A 17217-nucleotide genomic window follows, 5' to 3' on the forward strand; every position below is an offset into this window, starting at 1 on the left:
TCTCTTGAGGTTTCATGCTTTTGGAACTTGCATTCATCATCATTTCTTGAGAGCTGCTGTCCAGAATTTTGAGTACATAAAAGTGGGTTTCAAGCTAGATTAACAAGAGTGTTGAGGTTACAAAGTCTAGCCAAGGTTGAGGGTGATATTGGAGAAGCATAAGCTTGGTGTTTTCATCTTCAAATTCATCATTCTTGGAAGTAAATAACCTCCTAACTTGGAGAAGGTATAACTTCTAAATTACTATCTTGTAGTTTGTAAGCATATTATTTCACAACTTGATCCATGGGATTTAACTTTAAAATGGTTTAAAGATTAACAAGTTAAAATGTAACTAACATGCTTCCGCTTTGATATGTTTCTTAAAAGGTTTTAAGTATCATGAAACTTGTTAAATCCCAACAATGGTATCTAGAGCCGAAGTTGTTGAAATATGCTTCGAGATGGTTATTAAACCCACTATAATTTTGCATTCTATGAACATGCATGAAGTAGAATGTAAAATTTTCGGTTTTGGGTGGTTGTCATTTTGGCCAAAATCACTTGTGATTCTGCATTCTGTGCTGCAAATCACTTGTGATTCTGTACTGCCAATCACTTGTGATTCTGTGTTGCCGATCACTTGTGATTCTGTATTGACAATCACTTGTGATTCTGTGTTGCAGATCACTTGTGATTCTGTGTTGCCGATCACTTGTGATTCTGTATTGCCAATCACTTGTGATTCTGTATTGCCTATCACTTATGTTGATGATGTTCACAATCTATGCCTTGACCTTGTGTTTGGTTGCATGCATGGTTGATTGATATTTATTCAATTGGTTTGTAATAATATTTATTCATTTGGCATGTAATAATTCATTTGGTTATGTAATTTATTTTATATTTGGTATGTAAAATAGATTAGGTTGTATTTTCATTTTTTAGAGAAAAATGTATTAGGATATTTTTTTTGTAAAAGATGAAGATGCAAGATGAAGAACACAAGAAGAAGCATTTGGATGCAAGATTGAGTGGGAGATTTTGAAATCTCTAACTTTGAGTTATAACCCCTTAACCGGTGGCATTTGTTTTCGGCTAAACAAATGCCTACCAAAATGGCTAGATTGTGAACATCTTTGTTTTGCATGCGTGGTTGTTTTAATTTCTTGTATGATTGTGGATTGTGTGTTTGTATGCTACAAGTTAATCACACAAGTTAACAACAAACAAAACTAAAATTTAATTGGTTAAATTAGACGTTATTAATCACATGCAAAACGACAATTTAAAATGGTTAAATTGAAATGGCTAAAAGGACATTAATAAACGGTTATTAAGATCATGATAAGGATCATATATATAAAATGGTTTACATCATGTAATTGGTTTAATTACAAGACATGAAAATGGATTTCATAAGTACCATACACTAAATGCATGTTGGTGTATAGCAAAATGTTTTCTTAAACTAGAATTTATGAAAACTTAAAATCCCTTTACAAATACAAGGTAAACAAGTTAAACGCCATCCTTTTGTGGGAACACTTGAACATAGTAGTGAACTCATAATGGGATAAAGGTCACCTAACCATTATGAACTAGCTAACATGCTTAAGGTAAAATTCGCACACTTGTGGGATAAAGGTCACCTAACCACTTGTATGTTAATTTTACATGTTTTCACAAGTACGACGACTTGATTTGGGAATCATGAACTTAGGGTCACTGAAGCATGATGAACAAATAGGCGTTGATGGGATAAATATGCCATGCAAAAGGATTGCATGATCCCATAACTTAGAAGTTGCAAAAGGATTGCAATTGTCATATAATGACTACCTAGCTAAATCAAATAACGGGATAAAGGTCACCTAACCGAAAATTGATTTACCGTTGGATTCTAATATTTAATAAGTCAATTAAATTTAAAAGGGTATTGAATGTTAAATTAAAATCGATACTTAAACGAACTTTGTTAATTTTGTAGATGGCCGCCAATAACAACAACAACATTCCAAACGCACCACTTAACCTGAACCACCTATCATTAAGGTCTCTCTTAGAGAAAGACAAACTCAACCATACAAACTTTATGGATTGGTTCCGCAATCTTCGGATTGTCCTCAAACAAGAGGATAAAGCGTATGTACTTGAGGACCCCATTCCCGATCAACCGGATGAGAATGATGTGGAGGCAATGGCCTCTTACGATAAGTATTGCCATGACTCCCTTCAAGTCTCATGCTTAATGCTTGGGACTATGATACCCGAACTCCAAAAGGATTTCGAACATCATAGTGCATACGACATGATAACGCAATTGAAGGAGATGTTCCTTCAACAAGCGCGTGTCGAACGCTTCGAAACGGTTCGAGCGCTACATGCTTGTCGTATGGACGATACCCAATCGGTTTCATCTTATGTACTTAAGATGAAAAGCCTTATCGATCGTGCTAACCGTCTTAACCTAAACATATCTAATGAGTTAGCCACCGATCTTATCCTTAACTCCCTATCAAAAAGGTTTGATCAATTTGTAATTAATTACAATATGAATGGGATGGATAAGAGCATAGGTGAGCTTCACGGTATGCTTAGAACGGCAGAAACTAGCATGGGTAAAAGGGCTTTACCCGTGTTAGCAATCGATCAAGGTGGGTCCAAAGGTAAGACCTCTAAGCCAAAGGTGACTAAGAGAAAAGGACCCGCTTACCAAGGCAAAGGGAAGGGGAAGATGGTTACCCCAACCATCAACAAGGCTAAGAAGCAAAAGGTAGCCGAGAAGGCAAACCCCAAGGAAGACCCATGTTTCGGTTGCGGTGAAATGGGTCATTGGAAACGAAACTGTCCGATCTATCTTAAGGAGTTGAAGGATAAGAGGGATGCAGGGCAAACCTCAGGTAATATATATATGGTATATATAGAGCTTAGTATTACTTCTTCTAATACATGGGTATTAGAGACTGGATGTGGAACTCACATTTGCAATTCATTGCAGGGGTTCAAAAGAAGTAGCAAGCAAACGGGAACATCAAGTCTCTACATGGGTAATGGAGCCAAAGTGCAAGTGAAGGCTCAAGGAGACTTTGTGTTAAAGCTTCCAAGTGGTTTGGAACTTATTTTGAAAGATGTTTTGTATGCACCCGATTTATGTCGAAACATTATTTCCATTTCCCGTTTGAAACAATGTGGTTTTAATCTTAATTTTGTTAATGATGATATCCATATTTATTTAGATAATGTATTCTATTTCAAGGCTTCGCCTTCAAATGGAATTTATGAATTGGTTCATGATGACGCATCATCGAGCTCTATATACCATACAAGCACCAAGAAACTCAAAAGGGATTTGAGTGATTCCTACTTATGGCATTGTCGCCTTGGTCACATAAACAAGAACCGAATGCATACACTTCAAAGGAATGGACTTTTGAAATCAAATGAAATGGATTCATTTGATGTATGCGAATCTTGTTTACAAGGCAAGATGACTAAAGCACCTTTCAAAGGGACTTATGAAAGGGCTAAAGATTTATTGGGATTAATACATTCGGATGTATGTGGACCCTTTAAACCCATAACTAGGAATGGTGAAAGATACTTTGTTACTTTCATTGATGACTTTAGTCGTTTCGGATATGTCTACTTATTAAGACACAAGGACGAAACGTTTGAAGCATTCAAAGAATATCAAAACGAAGTACAAAATCAACTCAATAGGACAATTAAGGTACTACGTACCGATAGAGGAGGTGAATACCTAAGCGATGCCTTCCAAGATCATCTTAGGAGTTGTGGGATTATCTCACAACTTACTCCACCCGGAACACCCCAACTTAATGGAGTTTCCGAAAGGAGGAACCGAACCCTAATGGATATGGTTCGATCTATGATGGCAAGAAGCTCGTTGCCTCTATCATTTTGGGGTTATTGTCTAAGCTCCGCGGCTCGTATTTTAAATATGGCCCCAACCAAGAAAGTGGAACGAACTCCTCACGAGATGTGGTTTGGTAAACCTCCATCTCTATCATACTTAAAAGTATGGGGATGTGAAGCTTATCCTAAGCGTTACGTCCCTAATAAGTTGAATGCTCGATCCACGAAGTGTATCTTCATAGGATATCCCAAGGATGATATGGGATACTATTTCTATGATCCATCCGAGCAGAATGTATTTATTGCTCGGAAGGCGGAATTCCTTGAAACTAAGTTCCTAATGGAAGGAAATAGTGAAAGGAAGATAGATCTTGAAGAGGTTCAAGATCAAGTAGATGATACACAATTGGTTGACACTAGCACTCAACATGAAAATGTTGATAGTGATCAAATGGATGATCAAAATACACAAGACATTCGTAGATCTGGTAGGATTAGCAATCCTCCTGAGAGATATGGGTTTCTCATAGATGGTTGCTATACGGTTGATTTGGATGAACCAACAAACTGCCAAGATGTTTTATCAAGGATTGATAAAGATAAATGGCAGGAAGCCATGAACGCCGAGATGCAATCCATGTATGAAAACCAAGTGTGGGAACTTGTTGAGCAACCTCCCAGCTCTAAGCTAGTTGATTGCAAATGGCTTTTCAAAATGAAAACCGACATACATGGAAACTTGGATACATATAAAGCTAGACTTGTTGCAAAAGGTTTCACTCAAACTCAAGGGGTTGATTATGATGAAACTTTCTCGCCTGTGGCAATGCTAAAGTCTATTAGGATATTATTTGCCATTGCTGCTCACTACGACTATGAAATATGGCAAATGGATGTCAAAACCACTTTCCTAAATGGATATCTTATGGAAGATGTCTATATGGTCCAGCCTGAAGGTTTTGTTGATCCAAAATATCCTAAAAGTGTATGCAAGTTAAAGAAGTCAATCTACGGATTGAAACAAGCATCTAGAATGTGGAATCATCGTTTTAATGAGGAAGCCGAGAAATTTGGCTTCATTAAAAATGGTGATGAAGCTTGTGTATATAAGAAAGCTAGTGGGAGCACCATCATGTTCCTTGTACTATATGTGGATGATATATTATTATTTGGGAATGATATTACCACAATGCAAGGAGTCAAAACTTGGCTAAAGAGTTGCTTCTCCATTAAGGATCTTGGAGATGCACAATACATATTGGGGATAGGGATCTATAGAAATAGATCCAAGAGATTGATAGGTTTAAGTCAAAGTACATACATTGATAAAATCTTGAAAAGGTTCAAGATGGAAAACTCTAAGAGAGGTTTGGTACCTATTCAAAAGGGAACCGTTCTCAGTTCATCTCAGTGTCCTGCCACGAAAGATGAACAAGAGAGAATGAAGAAAGTCCCATACGCATCTGCTATTGGGTCTATCATGTATGCAATGATATGTACTAGACCGGATGTGTCATGCGCTCTAAGCTTGACAAGTAGATACCAGAACAACCCAGGAAACAGTCATTGGATTGCTGTTAAAAGTATATTGAAATACCTTAGGAGAACTAAGGATATGTTTCTAATATATGGGTCTGGTGAGGAGGAACTCGCCGTAAAAGGTTTCGTGGACGCGAGTTTCCAAACTGATCGAGATGACTCTCGATCACAATCCGGTTATGTCTTCATGTTAAATGGTGGTGCGGTCTCTTGGAAGAGTTCGAAACAGGAAGTTGTTGCGTTATCCACTACAGAGTCGGAGTACATTGCCGCCTCACTGGCAGCTCAGGAAGCTGCATGGATGAAGAAATTCATCGACGACTTAGGAGTGGTCCCTTCCATTCAGGACCCTCTTGAGATCTTTTGTGACAACGAGGGTGCGATTGCTCAAATTAAGGAACCTCGTGCTCATCAAAAGACTCGTCACATTGAGCGGAGATTCAACTACATCAGGGATGAGGTTGAAAAGGGAAAGATATGTATTCACAAAGTTCACACAGATCAAAATGTTGCGGATCCACTCACGAAGCTTTTACATGGGCCAAAACATGAGGGACATGTTTGTGCATTAGGGCTTCGATATTCTAGTGATTGGATATGATCTATTTTAAGTATTGTACCGGAACGAAATTATTCAAACTCATTAATATAACTATGGTGTTAATTTATTTGAGTTATGTTCCTATTTTGCATATTTCATCCATGAATAAGCAATTACTCTAAATTTCCGTAGTCGATCACATTTGTGGGAACAAGTGTGAGGTTTAGACTATTATGAACTCGGATTGGTATACATTCATAGGTTGAATGTGGGGCAAGGTTGCAACCAAGGTTCATAGATATTTGTGGGAAACAAATATTGGAAGACCCGCTCTCAAGAATTACTGTATAGAGCCTTTGTGGGTGATCACATGTAATCTTGAGTAAAGGCGAATATCATTGTATCCTCTGACCTGAGATACATATTGGGTTCGGATATTCACCAAATACTGTGCCTTGATTCTTTCCTTCGCTATTCTGAAACATGGTAGTACATAAGGAAGAACTCAGGTATATTACAAAGTGTATATCTAGGACGTATGTAGTCAAGATGGAATTTGTCCCTCTTATTCGTTGAGAGTCAGATGTCTAAGGCCTGAAAAGTTAAATCTATAAGAGAGTGATCATTCTGTATCTCTTGGATTTAACATGACATCTAGGACGAAAGGAAATAATGAAAGATTCACCTAATCATATTCGAAATGGGAACTCGAAAGGGATGATGTTATTGAATGGCACAAAGTCATAACATATTAGGGGTGATGGACGGTGTGTTAGGCTGTATCCATCACTTGCATTAATTTCTTATGTTTCTCGTGCAAGTGGGAGATTGAAGGTATTTCGTATGCCCGAGAGACATATTAAATTAACGTGGCTAACATGTTATGATCCAAGTCGGGTCATACCCAATAACAAACTTACCGACACCTTATTCGTATTTGATCTTAACGAATGGATCGTTGATTAAATTACGTGACACTTGGATTTTAGAAAATCGGTTTTCTGAAATATTATCACTTGAGATAAATTATTTGGATAATTTATATATAATTATTTATAGGTTTAAATGATTATATTGTGTTATATTTTATAAAAGGTTATAAAATAAATTATGTAAGTAACAAAACTATTACTTAAGTTTATAAACTTAAGTTTTATTAAGTTTTATAATCTTTCTAGCATGCTAATTTAATATTAGTAAGTGGTAGTTTTGAGGGACACAAAGCAAGACCCATGCTTATTCCCTTGTTACTTTAAACATCACAAGTCTCAAGTATATGCATGCATGTGATAAGAACCAAGCTTTGACTCATTTTGTAGTGAAGAAAAAGGAACAAAAACTGCATTCTGCAGCTGCCAAAACCGTGGGGTTTGAGGCTCCTAACAAAGTTCTTCAAGCTCATTTTGCAAGCAAATTTCAAGTGCAAAGAAATCCTAACTAATAGTAAGGGTGTTGGTGCATAGTTTGGGGTATTATCTCTTGAGGTTTCATGCTTTTGGAACTTGCATTCATCATCATTTCTTGAGAGCTGCTGTCCAGAATTTTGAGTACATAAAAGTGGGTTTCAAGCTAGATTAACAAGAGTGTTGAGGTTACAAAGTCTAGCCAAGGTTGAGGGTGATATTGGAGAAGCATAAGCTTGGTGTTTTCATCTTCAAATTCATCATTCTTGGAAGTAAATAACCTCCTAACTTGGAGAAGGTATAACTTCTAAATTACTATCTTGTAGTTTGTAAGCATATTATTTCACAACTCGATCCATGGGATTTAACTTTAAAATGGTTTAAAGATTAACAAGTTAAAATGTAACTAACATGCTTCCGCTTTGATATGTTTCTTAAAAGGTTTTAAGTATCATGAAACTTGTTAAATCCCAACATGTTCTTGTTCTCACTTTGGTGAGAAGCGAACATTACTAACCCGTAAGTATAACATGCTTCTTTATGTTGCATGTTAGCCACTTTTTCTAAATCACGAAGTCCTATATTCGGATATATTGAGTCAAAATAATTTCTTAACCCGTTGCGTAAAATAGCATTTGGGTTCCACACAATATATGCGTCAAAGTAAACACATCGTAACTTATGGATTTCCCAATGTGATATCCCCCATCTTTCGAACGAAAGCCTTTTATAAACCAAGGCATTCTTGGAACGTTCTTCGAATGTCTTACAAACTGATCTCGCCTTAAATAGTTGTGCCGAGGAATTCTGACCGACTCTAGACAAGATTTCATCAATCATGTCTCCGGGTAGGTCTCTTAAAATATTGGGTTGTCTATCCATTTTGTGTTTTTATACTGTAAAATAGACAAGAGTTAGATTCATAAAAAAAATACTTATTAATACAAGCAATTTTTACATATATCATAAAGCATAAGCACACTATATTACATATATTACACCACACGAATGCAACTATCTTATTCCAACTCGCTCGTTTCTTCTTCTTCGGTTTTGGTTCATTTTGCCAAGTTTCTAGGGATATATGACGTTCCCCTAATACAAGCCGTCGTTTTCCACATTGGTTTAGAAAAACCTGGTGGTTTAGAGGTTCCCGGGTTATTGTCACAACTTAAGAAATACGGGTGTTGACGATACATATAAAGTTCATCGGGTTTGGAATCAAATTTCTCTATTTTTATGCCCTTTCCCTTATTGTTCTCTTTTGCCTTATTAAATTGTGTTGGGGTAATATCTATAACATCATCGGAATCCTTGTCGGGATCCGATTCATCAGAGAATTGGTAATCCTCCCAATACTCTGCTTCCTTTGCGAAAACACCATTGACCATAATTAACTTTGGTCGGTTGGTTGAGGATTTTCTTCTACTTAACCGTTTTATTATTTCCCCCCACTGGTTCTATTTCTTCTTCCGGTTCCGATTCTTCTTCCGGTTCCGATTCTTCTTCCGGTTCCAACTCTTCTTCCAGTTCCTCTTCGGGAACTTGTGAATCAGTCCACGAATCATTCCAATTTACATTTGACTCTTCATTATTATTAGGTGAGTCAATGGGACTTGTTCTAGAGGTAGACATCTATCACATAATATCAAACGCGTTAAGAGATTAATATATCACATAATATTCACATGTTAAAAATATATAGTTTCCAACAAAATTTGTTAAGCAATCATTTTTCAAGTAAACACGGTCAAAGTCCAGACTCACTAATGCATCCTAACAAACTCGATAAGACACACTAATGCAAAATTCTGGTTCTCTAAGACCAACGCTTGGATACCAACTGAAATGTCCCGTTCATATTGATTATAAACGTTCCATATTAATTGATTTCGTTGCGAGGTTTTGACCTCTATATGAGACGTTTTTCCAAGACTGCATTCATTTTTAAAACAACCATAACCTTTATTTTATCAATAAAGGTTTTAAAAAACATTACGTAGATTATCAAATAATGATAATCCAAAATATACTGTTTACACACAACCATTACATAATGGTTTACAATAGAAATATATTACATCGACATATGTTTCTTGAATGCAGTTTTTACACAATATCATACAAACATGGACTCCAAATATTGTCCTTATTTTAGTATACAACAGCGGAAGCTCTTAGTATTCACCTGAGAATAAACATGCTTTAAACGTCAACAAAAATGTTGGTGAGTTATAAGTTTAACCTATATATATCAAAAAGTAACAATAGACCACAAGATTTCATATTTCAATATACATCCCATATATAGAGATAAAAATCATTCATATGGTGAACACCTGGTAACCGAAATTAACAAGATGCATATATTAAGAATATCCCCATCATTCCGGGACATCCTTCGGATATGATATAAATTTCGAAGTACTAAAGCATCCGGTACTTTGGATGGGGTTTGTTAGGCCCAATAGAACTATCTTTAGGATTCGCGTCAATTAGGGTGTCTGTTCCCTAATTCTTAGATTACCAGACTTAATAAAAAGGGGCATATTTGATTTCGATAATTCAACCATAGAATGTAGTTTCACGTACTTGTGTCTATTTTGTAAATCATTTATAAAACCTGCATGTATTCTCATCCCAAAAATATTAGATTTTAAAAGTGGGACTATAACTCACTTTCACAGATTTTTACTTCGTCGGGAAGTAAGACTTGGCCACTGGTCGATTCACGAACCTATAACAAATATGTACATATATATCAAAGTATGTTCAAAATATATTTATAACACTTTTAATATATTTTGATGTTTTAAGTTTATTAAGTCAGCTGTCCTCGTTAGTAACCTACAACTAGTTGTCCAAAGTTAGATGTACAGAAATAAATCGATATATATTATCTTGAATCAATCCACGACCCAGTGTATACACGTCTCAGGCTAGATCACAACTCAAAGTATATATATATTTGGAATCAACCTCAACCCTGTATAGTTAACTCCCACATTACTGCATATAGAGTGTCTATGGTTGTTCCAAATAATATATACACATGGGTCGATATGATATGTCAAAACATTTGCATACATGTCTATGGTATCCTAAGATTACATAATATATTAGAATACATGTATAATATAATATAAGTTAGCTAGGATATGATTAATATAGATTTGTTACCAATTTTCACGTAGCTACAACAAGAAAAATTATCCAATCTTGTTTTACCCATAACTTCTCCGTTTTAAATCCGTTTTGAGTGAATCAAATTGCTATGGTTTCATATTGAACTCTATTTTATGAATCTAAACAAAAAAAGTATAGGTTTATAGTCAGAAATATAAGTTACAAGTCGTTTTTGTAAGAGGTAGTCATTTCAGTTGAAAGAACGACGTCTTGATGACCATTTTGAAAAACATACTTCCACTATGAGTTTAACCATGATTTTTGGATATAGTTTCATGTTCATAAGAAATATCATTTTCCCAGAAGAACAACTTTTAAATCAAAGTTTATCATAGTTTTTAATTAACTAACCCAAAACAGCCCGCGGTGTTACTACGACGGCGTAAATCTGGTTTTACGGTGTTTTTTGTGTTTCCAGGTTTTAAATCATTAAGTTAGCATATCATATAGATATAGAACATGTGTTTAGTTGATTTTAAAAGTCAAGTTAGAAGGATTAACTTTTGTTTGCGAACAAGTTTAGAATTAACTAAACTATGTTCTAGTGATTACAAGTTTAAACCTTCGAATAAGATAGCTTGATATGTATGAATCGAATGATGTTATGAACATCATTACTACCTCAAGTTTTCTGGATAAAGCTACTGGAAATGAGAAAAATGGATCTAGCTTCAAAGGATCCTTGGATGGCTTAAAAGTTCTTGAAGCAGAATCATGACACGAAAACAGTTCAAGTAAGATTTTCACTCGAAATAAGATTGTTATAGTTATAGAAATTGAATCAAAGTTTGAATATGAGTATTACATTGTATTATAAAGATATATTACTGTAAATAAGAAAGATTTCTTGAGGTTGGATGATCACTCTACAAGATTGGAAGTAAGCTAGCAAACTTGGAAGTATTCTTAATTTTATGAAACTAGAACTTGTAGAATTTATGAAGAACACTTAGAACTTGAAGATAAAACTTGAGAGAAATCAATTAGATGAAGAAAATTGAATAATGAAAGTGTTTGTAGGTGTTTTTGGTCGTTGATGTATGGATTAGATATAAAGGATATGTAATTTTGTTTTCATGTAAATAAGTCATGAATGATTACTCATATTTTTGTAATTTTATGAGATATTTCATGCTAGTTACCAAATGATGGTTCCTACATGTGTTAGGTGACTCACATGGGCTGCTAAGAGCTGATCATTGGAGTGTATATACCAATAGTACATACATCTAAAAGCTGTATATTGTACGAGTACGAATACGGGTGCATACGAGTAGAATTGTTGATGAAACTGAACGAGGATGTAATTGTAAGCATTTTTGTTAAGTAGAAGTATTTTGATAAGTGACTTGAAGTCTTTCAAAAGTGTATGAATACATATTAAAACACTACATGTATATACATTTTAACTGAGTCGTTAATTCATCGTTAGTCGTTACATGTAAGTGTTGTTTTGAAACCTTTAGGTTAACGATCTTGTTAAATGTTGTTAACCCAATATTTATAATATCAAATGAGATTTTAAATTATTATATTATCATGATATTATGATGTACGAATATCTCTTAATAAGATATATATACATTAAATGTCGTTACAACGATAATCGTTACATATATGTCTTGTTTCAAAATCATTAAGTTAGTAGTCTTGTTTTTACATATGTAGTTCATTGTTAATATACTTAATGATATGTTTACTTATCATAATATCATGTTAATTATATATATAACCATATATATGTCATCATATAGTTTTTACAAGTTTTAACGTTCGTGAATCACCGGTCAACTTGGGTGGTCAATTGTCTATATGAAACCTATTTCAATTAATCAAGTCTTAACAAGTTTGATTACTTAACACGTTGGAAACACTTAATCATGTGAATAACAATTTTATTTAATATATATATATAAACATGGAAAAGTTCGGGTCACTACATAGAGTAGTATGGATAAAACAATACGTTTACCTGAAACGTATGTTTGAAGTTATCACAGAAGAGTGAAATGAGATAATAGGAATTCGTCTTAACTTTTGACGTAGTCACAGTGGATTTCCGGAATTCAAGGAATTTAAAGAAATCTTTGAAATCTAAATAAGATTTGATTCTTCAGTAATTAAGAAACTTAGGATCCTCTTTGATTAAATGTGATGATCTGTCTCGATTGCTCTATCGAATACTTCCATTATAAATTTACCTCTACCATTCCATTTTCTTTACCACTTCTATACTTTTCTTTCTTTGATTTATATTCTCAAGGATTGTGAAAATTCTTAATCCAGTTTCGATCCTTATCCTTATCCTGACTATCGTATCTGTCATTTTTCTTTTCCAACTCCCACCGGATAAATCTGTTGACTTCTACTATTACCTTAGGGTTACAGTGTTTCTAATTCTCCCGTGTCTTTATGTTGCTATACGTATTGATATGTACGATTTGTAATTTCTATGTTGTCGTTGTGCTTATATTTCGGAGCCCCATGCTTTTGTTTTCTCTTCCCGACCTGAAGTAAAGCGAATAATGATCCAGAATTCGTATGTATGAAGTTTTGAATGATCATACTATACAAAGTAGAAAGTAAAAGTAATAGCACGATTTGATTTTGGTAAATTACCAGAATCACTGAGGATAGAACTATCAAGAACATAAGTTCGTGATATGTTCAGAGATTAAGCAGATTGAAAGAGTTGTGTAACATGGCACATGATGAAGGAAATGATCTGTGAACCATCATCACGTTCCATTAGAAATTCAGCATGACTTACTGTAATATAATCACATTGGCCAAGCATCATTATATTATACTAACTCATGCTCTAATTCTCAACACTTCTCCAGAATTCATTCATAATTTATACTTAGATTTTACAGAAGTTTCCAATATAATGAAATACAGGAAACACGAAGAGGTATATAATTTTTGACAAGTATATTTATGAAAATATCCTCAAAAATATCGAAGATATTTATGATGATATTTTGGAATTTCTAAGTTTGAGGTTTGATGAAGAAAAATTTTCTGCAAGATTTTAACATGACTTCAGAGCAAGATATTCTATAAAGATTTCATCGGATATAGAATTATCTGGATTCTTTGATTATAGGGTTTGGTCCTTGTATTTTTCCTTGGTCTCCTTCATGGTTAGCTCAATCCATTTTTCATTACCAAATTTTCTATCGAACGTTCCCAACATTCGATTTTTTTATCAAACTTTTGGCCGTTTAGACCATCTACAATTTTGCTGTTTCCTCTGCATTTAATTCTATCATAACTGAGTCATCGGTTATCAATTCGAGGGGTTTCAAGAGAATTGTGTTTTTAGATGATTAAACGCTGATTGTAATCGTCAAGATACAAAGGATGTTTAAGATGAAATCAAGTGGCAAACTTGAAAAATTATTTAGTTTCATATATTATAATCAATATTTTAATACGTTGTAATTGTCCAATGTTAGTAGTCCAAATATAGTCCAATAGTTCAATAATTCATTATATAATCTAATTAATGAAGACGTATTGTATATATCTATTGTCTTAACTAACCAAGATTATATTATATTGTCTCACATTTAACCAAGACTAGTGTATTATAAGGAATAGTCATAATGAATATAGGAACAGTTAGCTAGGATATTGTTAGCGTGGATTCTTAACAAAATTTTACATCTATAATTAGTTTGTTTCTAATAAATTTTATTTTGTCCAATATTTTCTTCATTATGCCACTTGTTAAAACTTGACTTGGATTCTGATCGGTAAGAATTCGTATATGGAATTGAATTTGAATGAAAATGGTTAATCTGCGGTGAACGGATACGTATATCTGCGGAGTTGAATATGATAGATAACGATTGTTGAATCGGAATTTAAGAATGTACAGTGTAACATGTTAATGTGAGATCTAAACATTTCTACGGTATTACCTACCCGTTAAAATATTTTTACCATTAACAGTTTGTACACAAGAATCTTTGATGTAGGATGATACATAGAACGAATATTTTCAAGGTAAAACGAATATGTAGAACAAAGATAAATGGTGTAGAATGTCATGTAGAACAAGATTGTACTTGAGGTACAGATTATGAGGTTGAGGCTTGTGATACGGATGTTGAGGCTTGTGTTGTTGGTGCTGATGATGGTGGTGCTGTTGATGTCGGTGATGTTGCTGAAGCTGGTAATTTTTGTACCATATTTTCAAAAGCTTCAACTCGAGCGTGAAGCTCGTTGATTTCTGCTATTACTCCGGGATAATTGTCGATCGGGATGAGGGGATGAATAAGGTTTAAAATTTTAGATATTATATAATCGTTGCGAGCTATTATGGAAATGAGAGTGAAAATGGTGTTTCGGACTGGTTCGCCGGTATGTGCTTCTGGTTCTTCTTCAAGAGGGCAATTTGGTTGATGGAAAGGATCGCCTTCTTCTAGTCTTCATTGGTTAAGTCTACTACGAACTCATCCCCAATTCATCCAGATTTGATGATGGCTGATTAGTTGGTCCATTCCGGTTACACTGCTTTCGGAGCTCGAGTGAAAATCCATATCGGAATAGCTATTGGAATTTGAGGAACTTGAACTGGTTGCGAGTTCCATCTTGTGCGGTCAGATAAAGGATTTTTTGATATGAAATTATTTTCAGATATCGGATGATATTCTAATTACATAGAATATCTATACCTACTTCCAAAAATCCCGTGGATTACGGAGGAAATTAAGAAATGTGTCAGACTAGGTCTAATGTGATGTGATATGAATTTGTCTGTACACTATCTATGCAATAGTTGCAATAAGACGTGTCGAGACTAAAAATGATAGATAGATATTTTTTCGACAAGGAATGATAAGAAAAATTTTTAACATGCAGACCAGGTTCAAGTCCAGACTCAATAATGTATCCTAACAACTACTAGGTCGAACTCCAAACTCATTAATGCATCTTAATAACTACTAGTTAGACACACTAATGCAAGACCTGGTTCGCTAAGACCACCGCTCTGATACCACATGTCATACCCCGTCTAAATTCTCCCGAACGAACACAATAACATATGGTACCATCGCGATGAATTAACGTCTATATGCCTTGAATGACTCCAAATAATATCTTTAAAATGAGCAAATGCACAGCAGAAGGTTTCTTTCGTACCTGAGAATAAACATGCTTTAAAGTGTCAACCAAAAGGTTGGTGAGTTCATAGGTTTATCGTAAACAATAAAATTCAGTACTTTTGATAGACCACAAGATTTAAATACGCGTGGTACAAATGGGCCCGAATCCTATATCCACCTGTAATGTACATGCGACATCTTTTAAATACAGTACACCTTTCTCCTGTACGCAACCATTTTTCATAAATCTTAGTAACCGTACACATATCTTGTGTACAAAATATAATACACATAACCTGTGTATAAAAATCATTCTCTCGATACATAACATTCACATTGCTTTCATAGCTTGGCTTTTCATTCTTGGATTACAGTGGTTAACTTATATAAAGTGAATATACAATGGATTCAGTTAGCAAGGATTGATTGATACTGTCTGATTCAATTCAATCAAGAATAGGAAGGAAAATAGAAAGATGAAACTGATAGCTATCGGATTTTGGATTATGTCTGAGAATTGAAGTTGACAGATATACCAATTAGTTTAAACAAATTACACAGAAGGATAATGACTTGAAATAACATATGTAATTATCAGTATATAATCGTTTTTTTTATATATTTATCTATATATGTAATTTTATATAAATATATAACTGTATATGTATTTATATATATATATATATATATATATATATATATATATATATATATATATATATATATATATATATATATATCTGATTTTCTATATCTATTAATATATCTGTATATATATAATTCGTATATATCTATACAATATATATCTGTATATCTGATTATCTAATTAAATCCGTATTCTGCATATTAAAGAATCATAATATTATTAATAATACAAAATTTAATTTTTAACATTAATATTAATAATCATACTTAAACAAATATTACAATAATATAAATAATAATATAATAATATTAAGGATATTATTATCATAATAAGAATAATGATAACAGTAACTTTAATAGAATGGAAATTTTTAGTAAATAAGTTAATAATAATACTTTTAGTACTCATAATAATACTTTAAGATTACTAATAACAATGATACTAATAATGATAATAATATTAATAATATTACCAATAATATAACAAATTACATGTATCAATTTTCATATTTATATATTTTAGTTAATAATACTAATAATACTGATTTTATTATTAGTATTAATATTTATTTTAATAATAATGAAAATAATAATAATAATAATATTTTAACTTAGGATTACTTTTAATATATTAACATTACAATTTGTTTATTATGTAATGTTTAATAATTACATACTATGTATAATTAAATTCTTATACATTACAATATATATATAATCATATTCATATATAAAAATCATATATATTTATATACAGATTTATTACAACATTTATTTGTATTTTATTTGACGTATTTAATTCTAATGTTTAAATATATTATTTTTTATAACTTCGAACTATTACTATATATACTTTCATTTGTATATATATATATATATATATATATATATATATATATATATATATATATATATATATATATATATA

The sequence above is a fragment of the Rutidosis leptorrhynchoides genome, chromosome 2 (assembly GCF_046630445.1).
Source record: "Rutidosis leptorrhynchoides isolate AG116_Rl617_1_P2 chromosome 2, CSIRO_AGI_Rlap_v1, whole genome shotgun sequence".
Classification (NCBI taxonomy): Eukaryota; Viridiplantae; Streptophyta; class Magnoliopsida; order Asterales; family Asteraceae; genus Rutidosis; species Rutidosis leptorrhynchoides.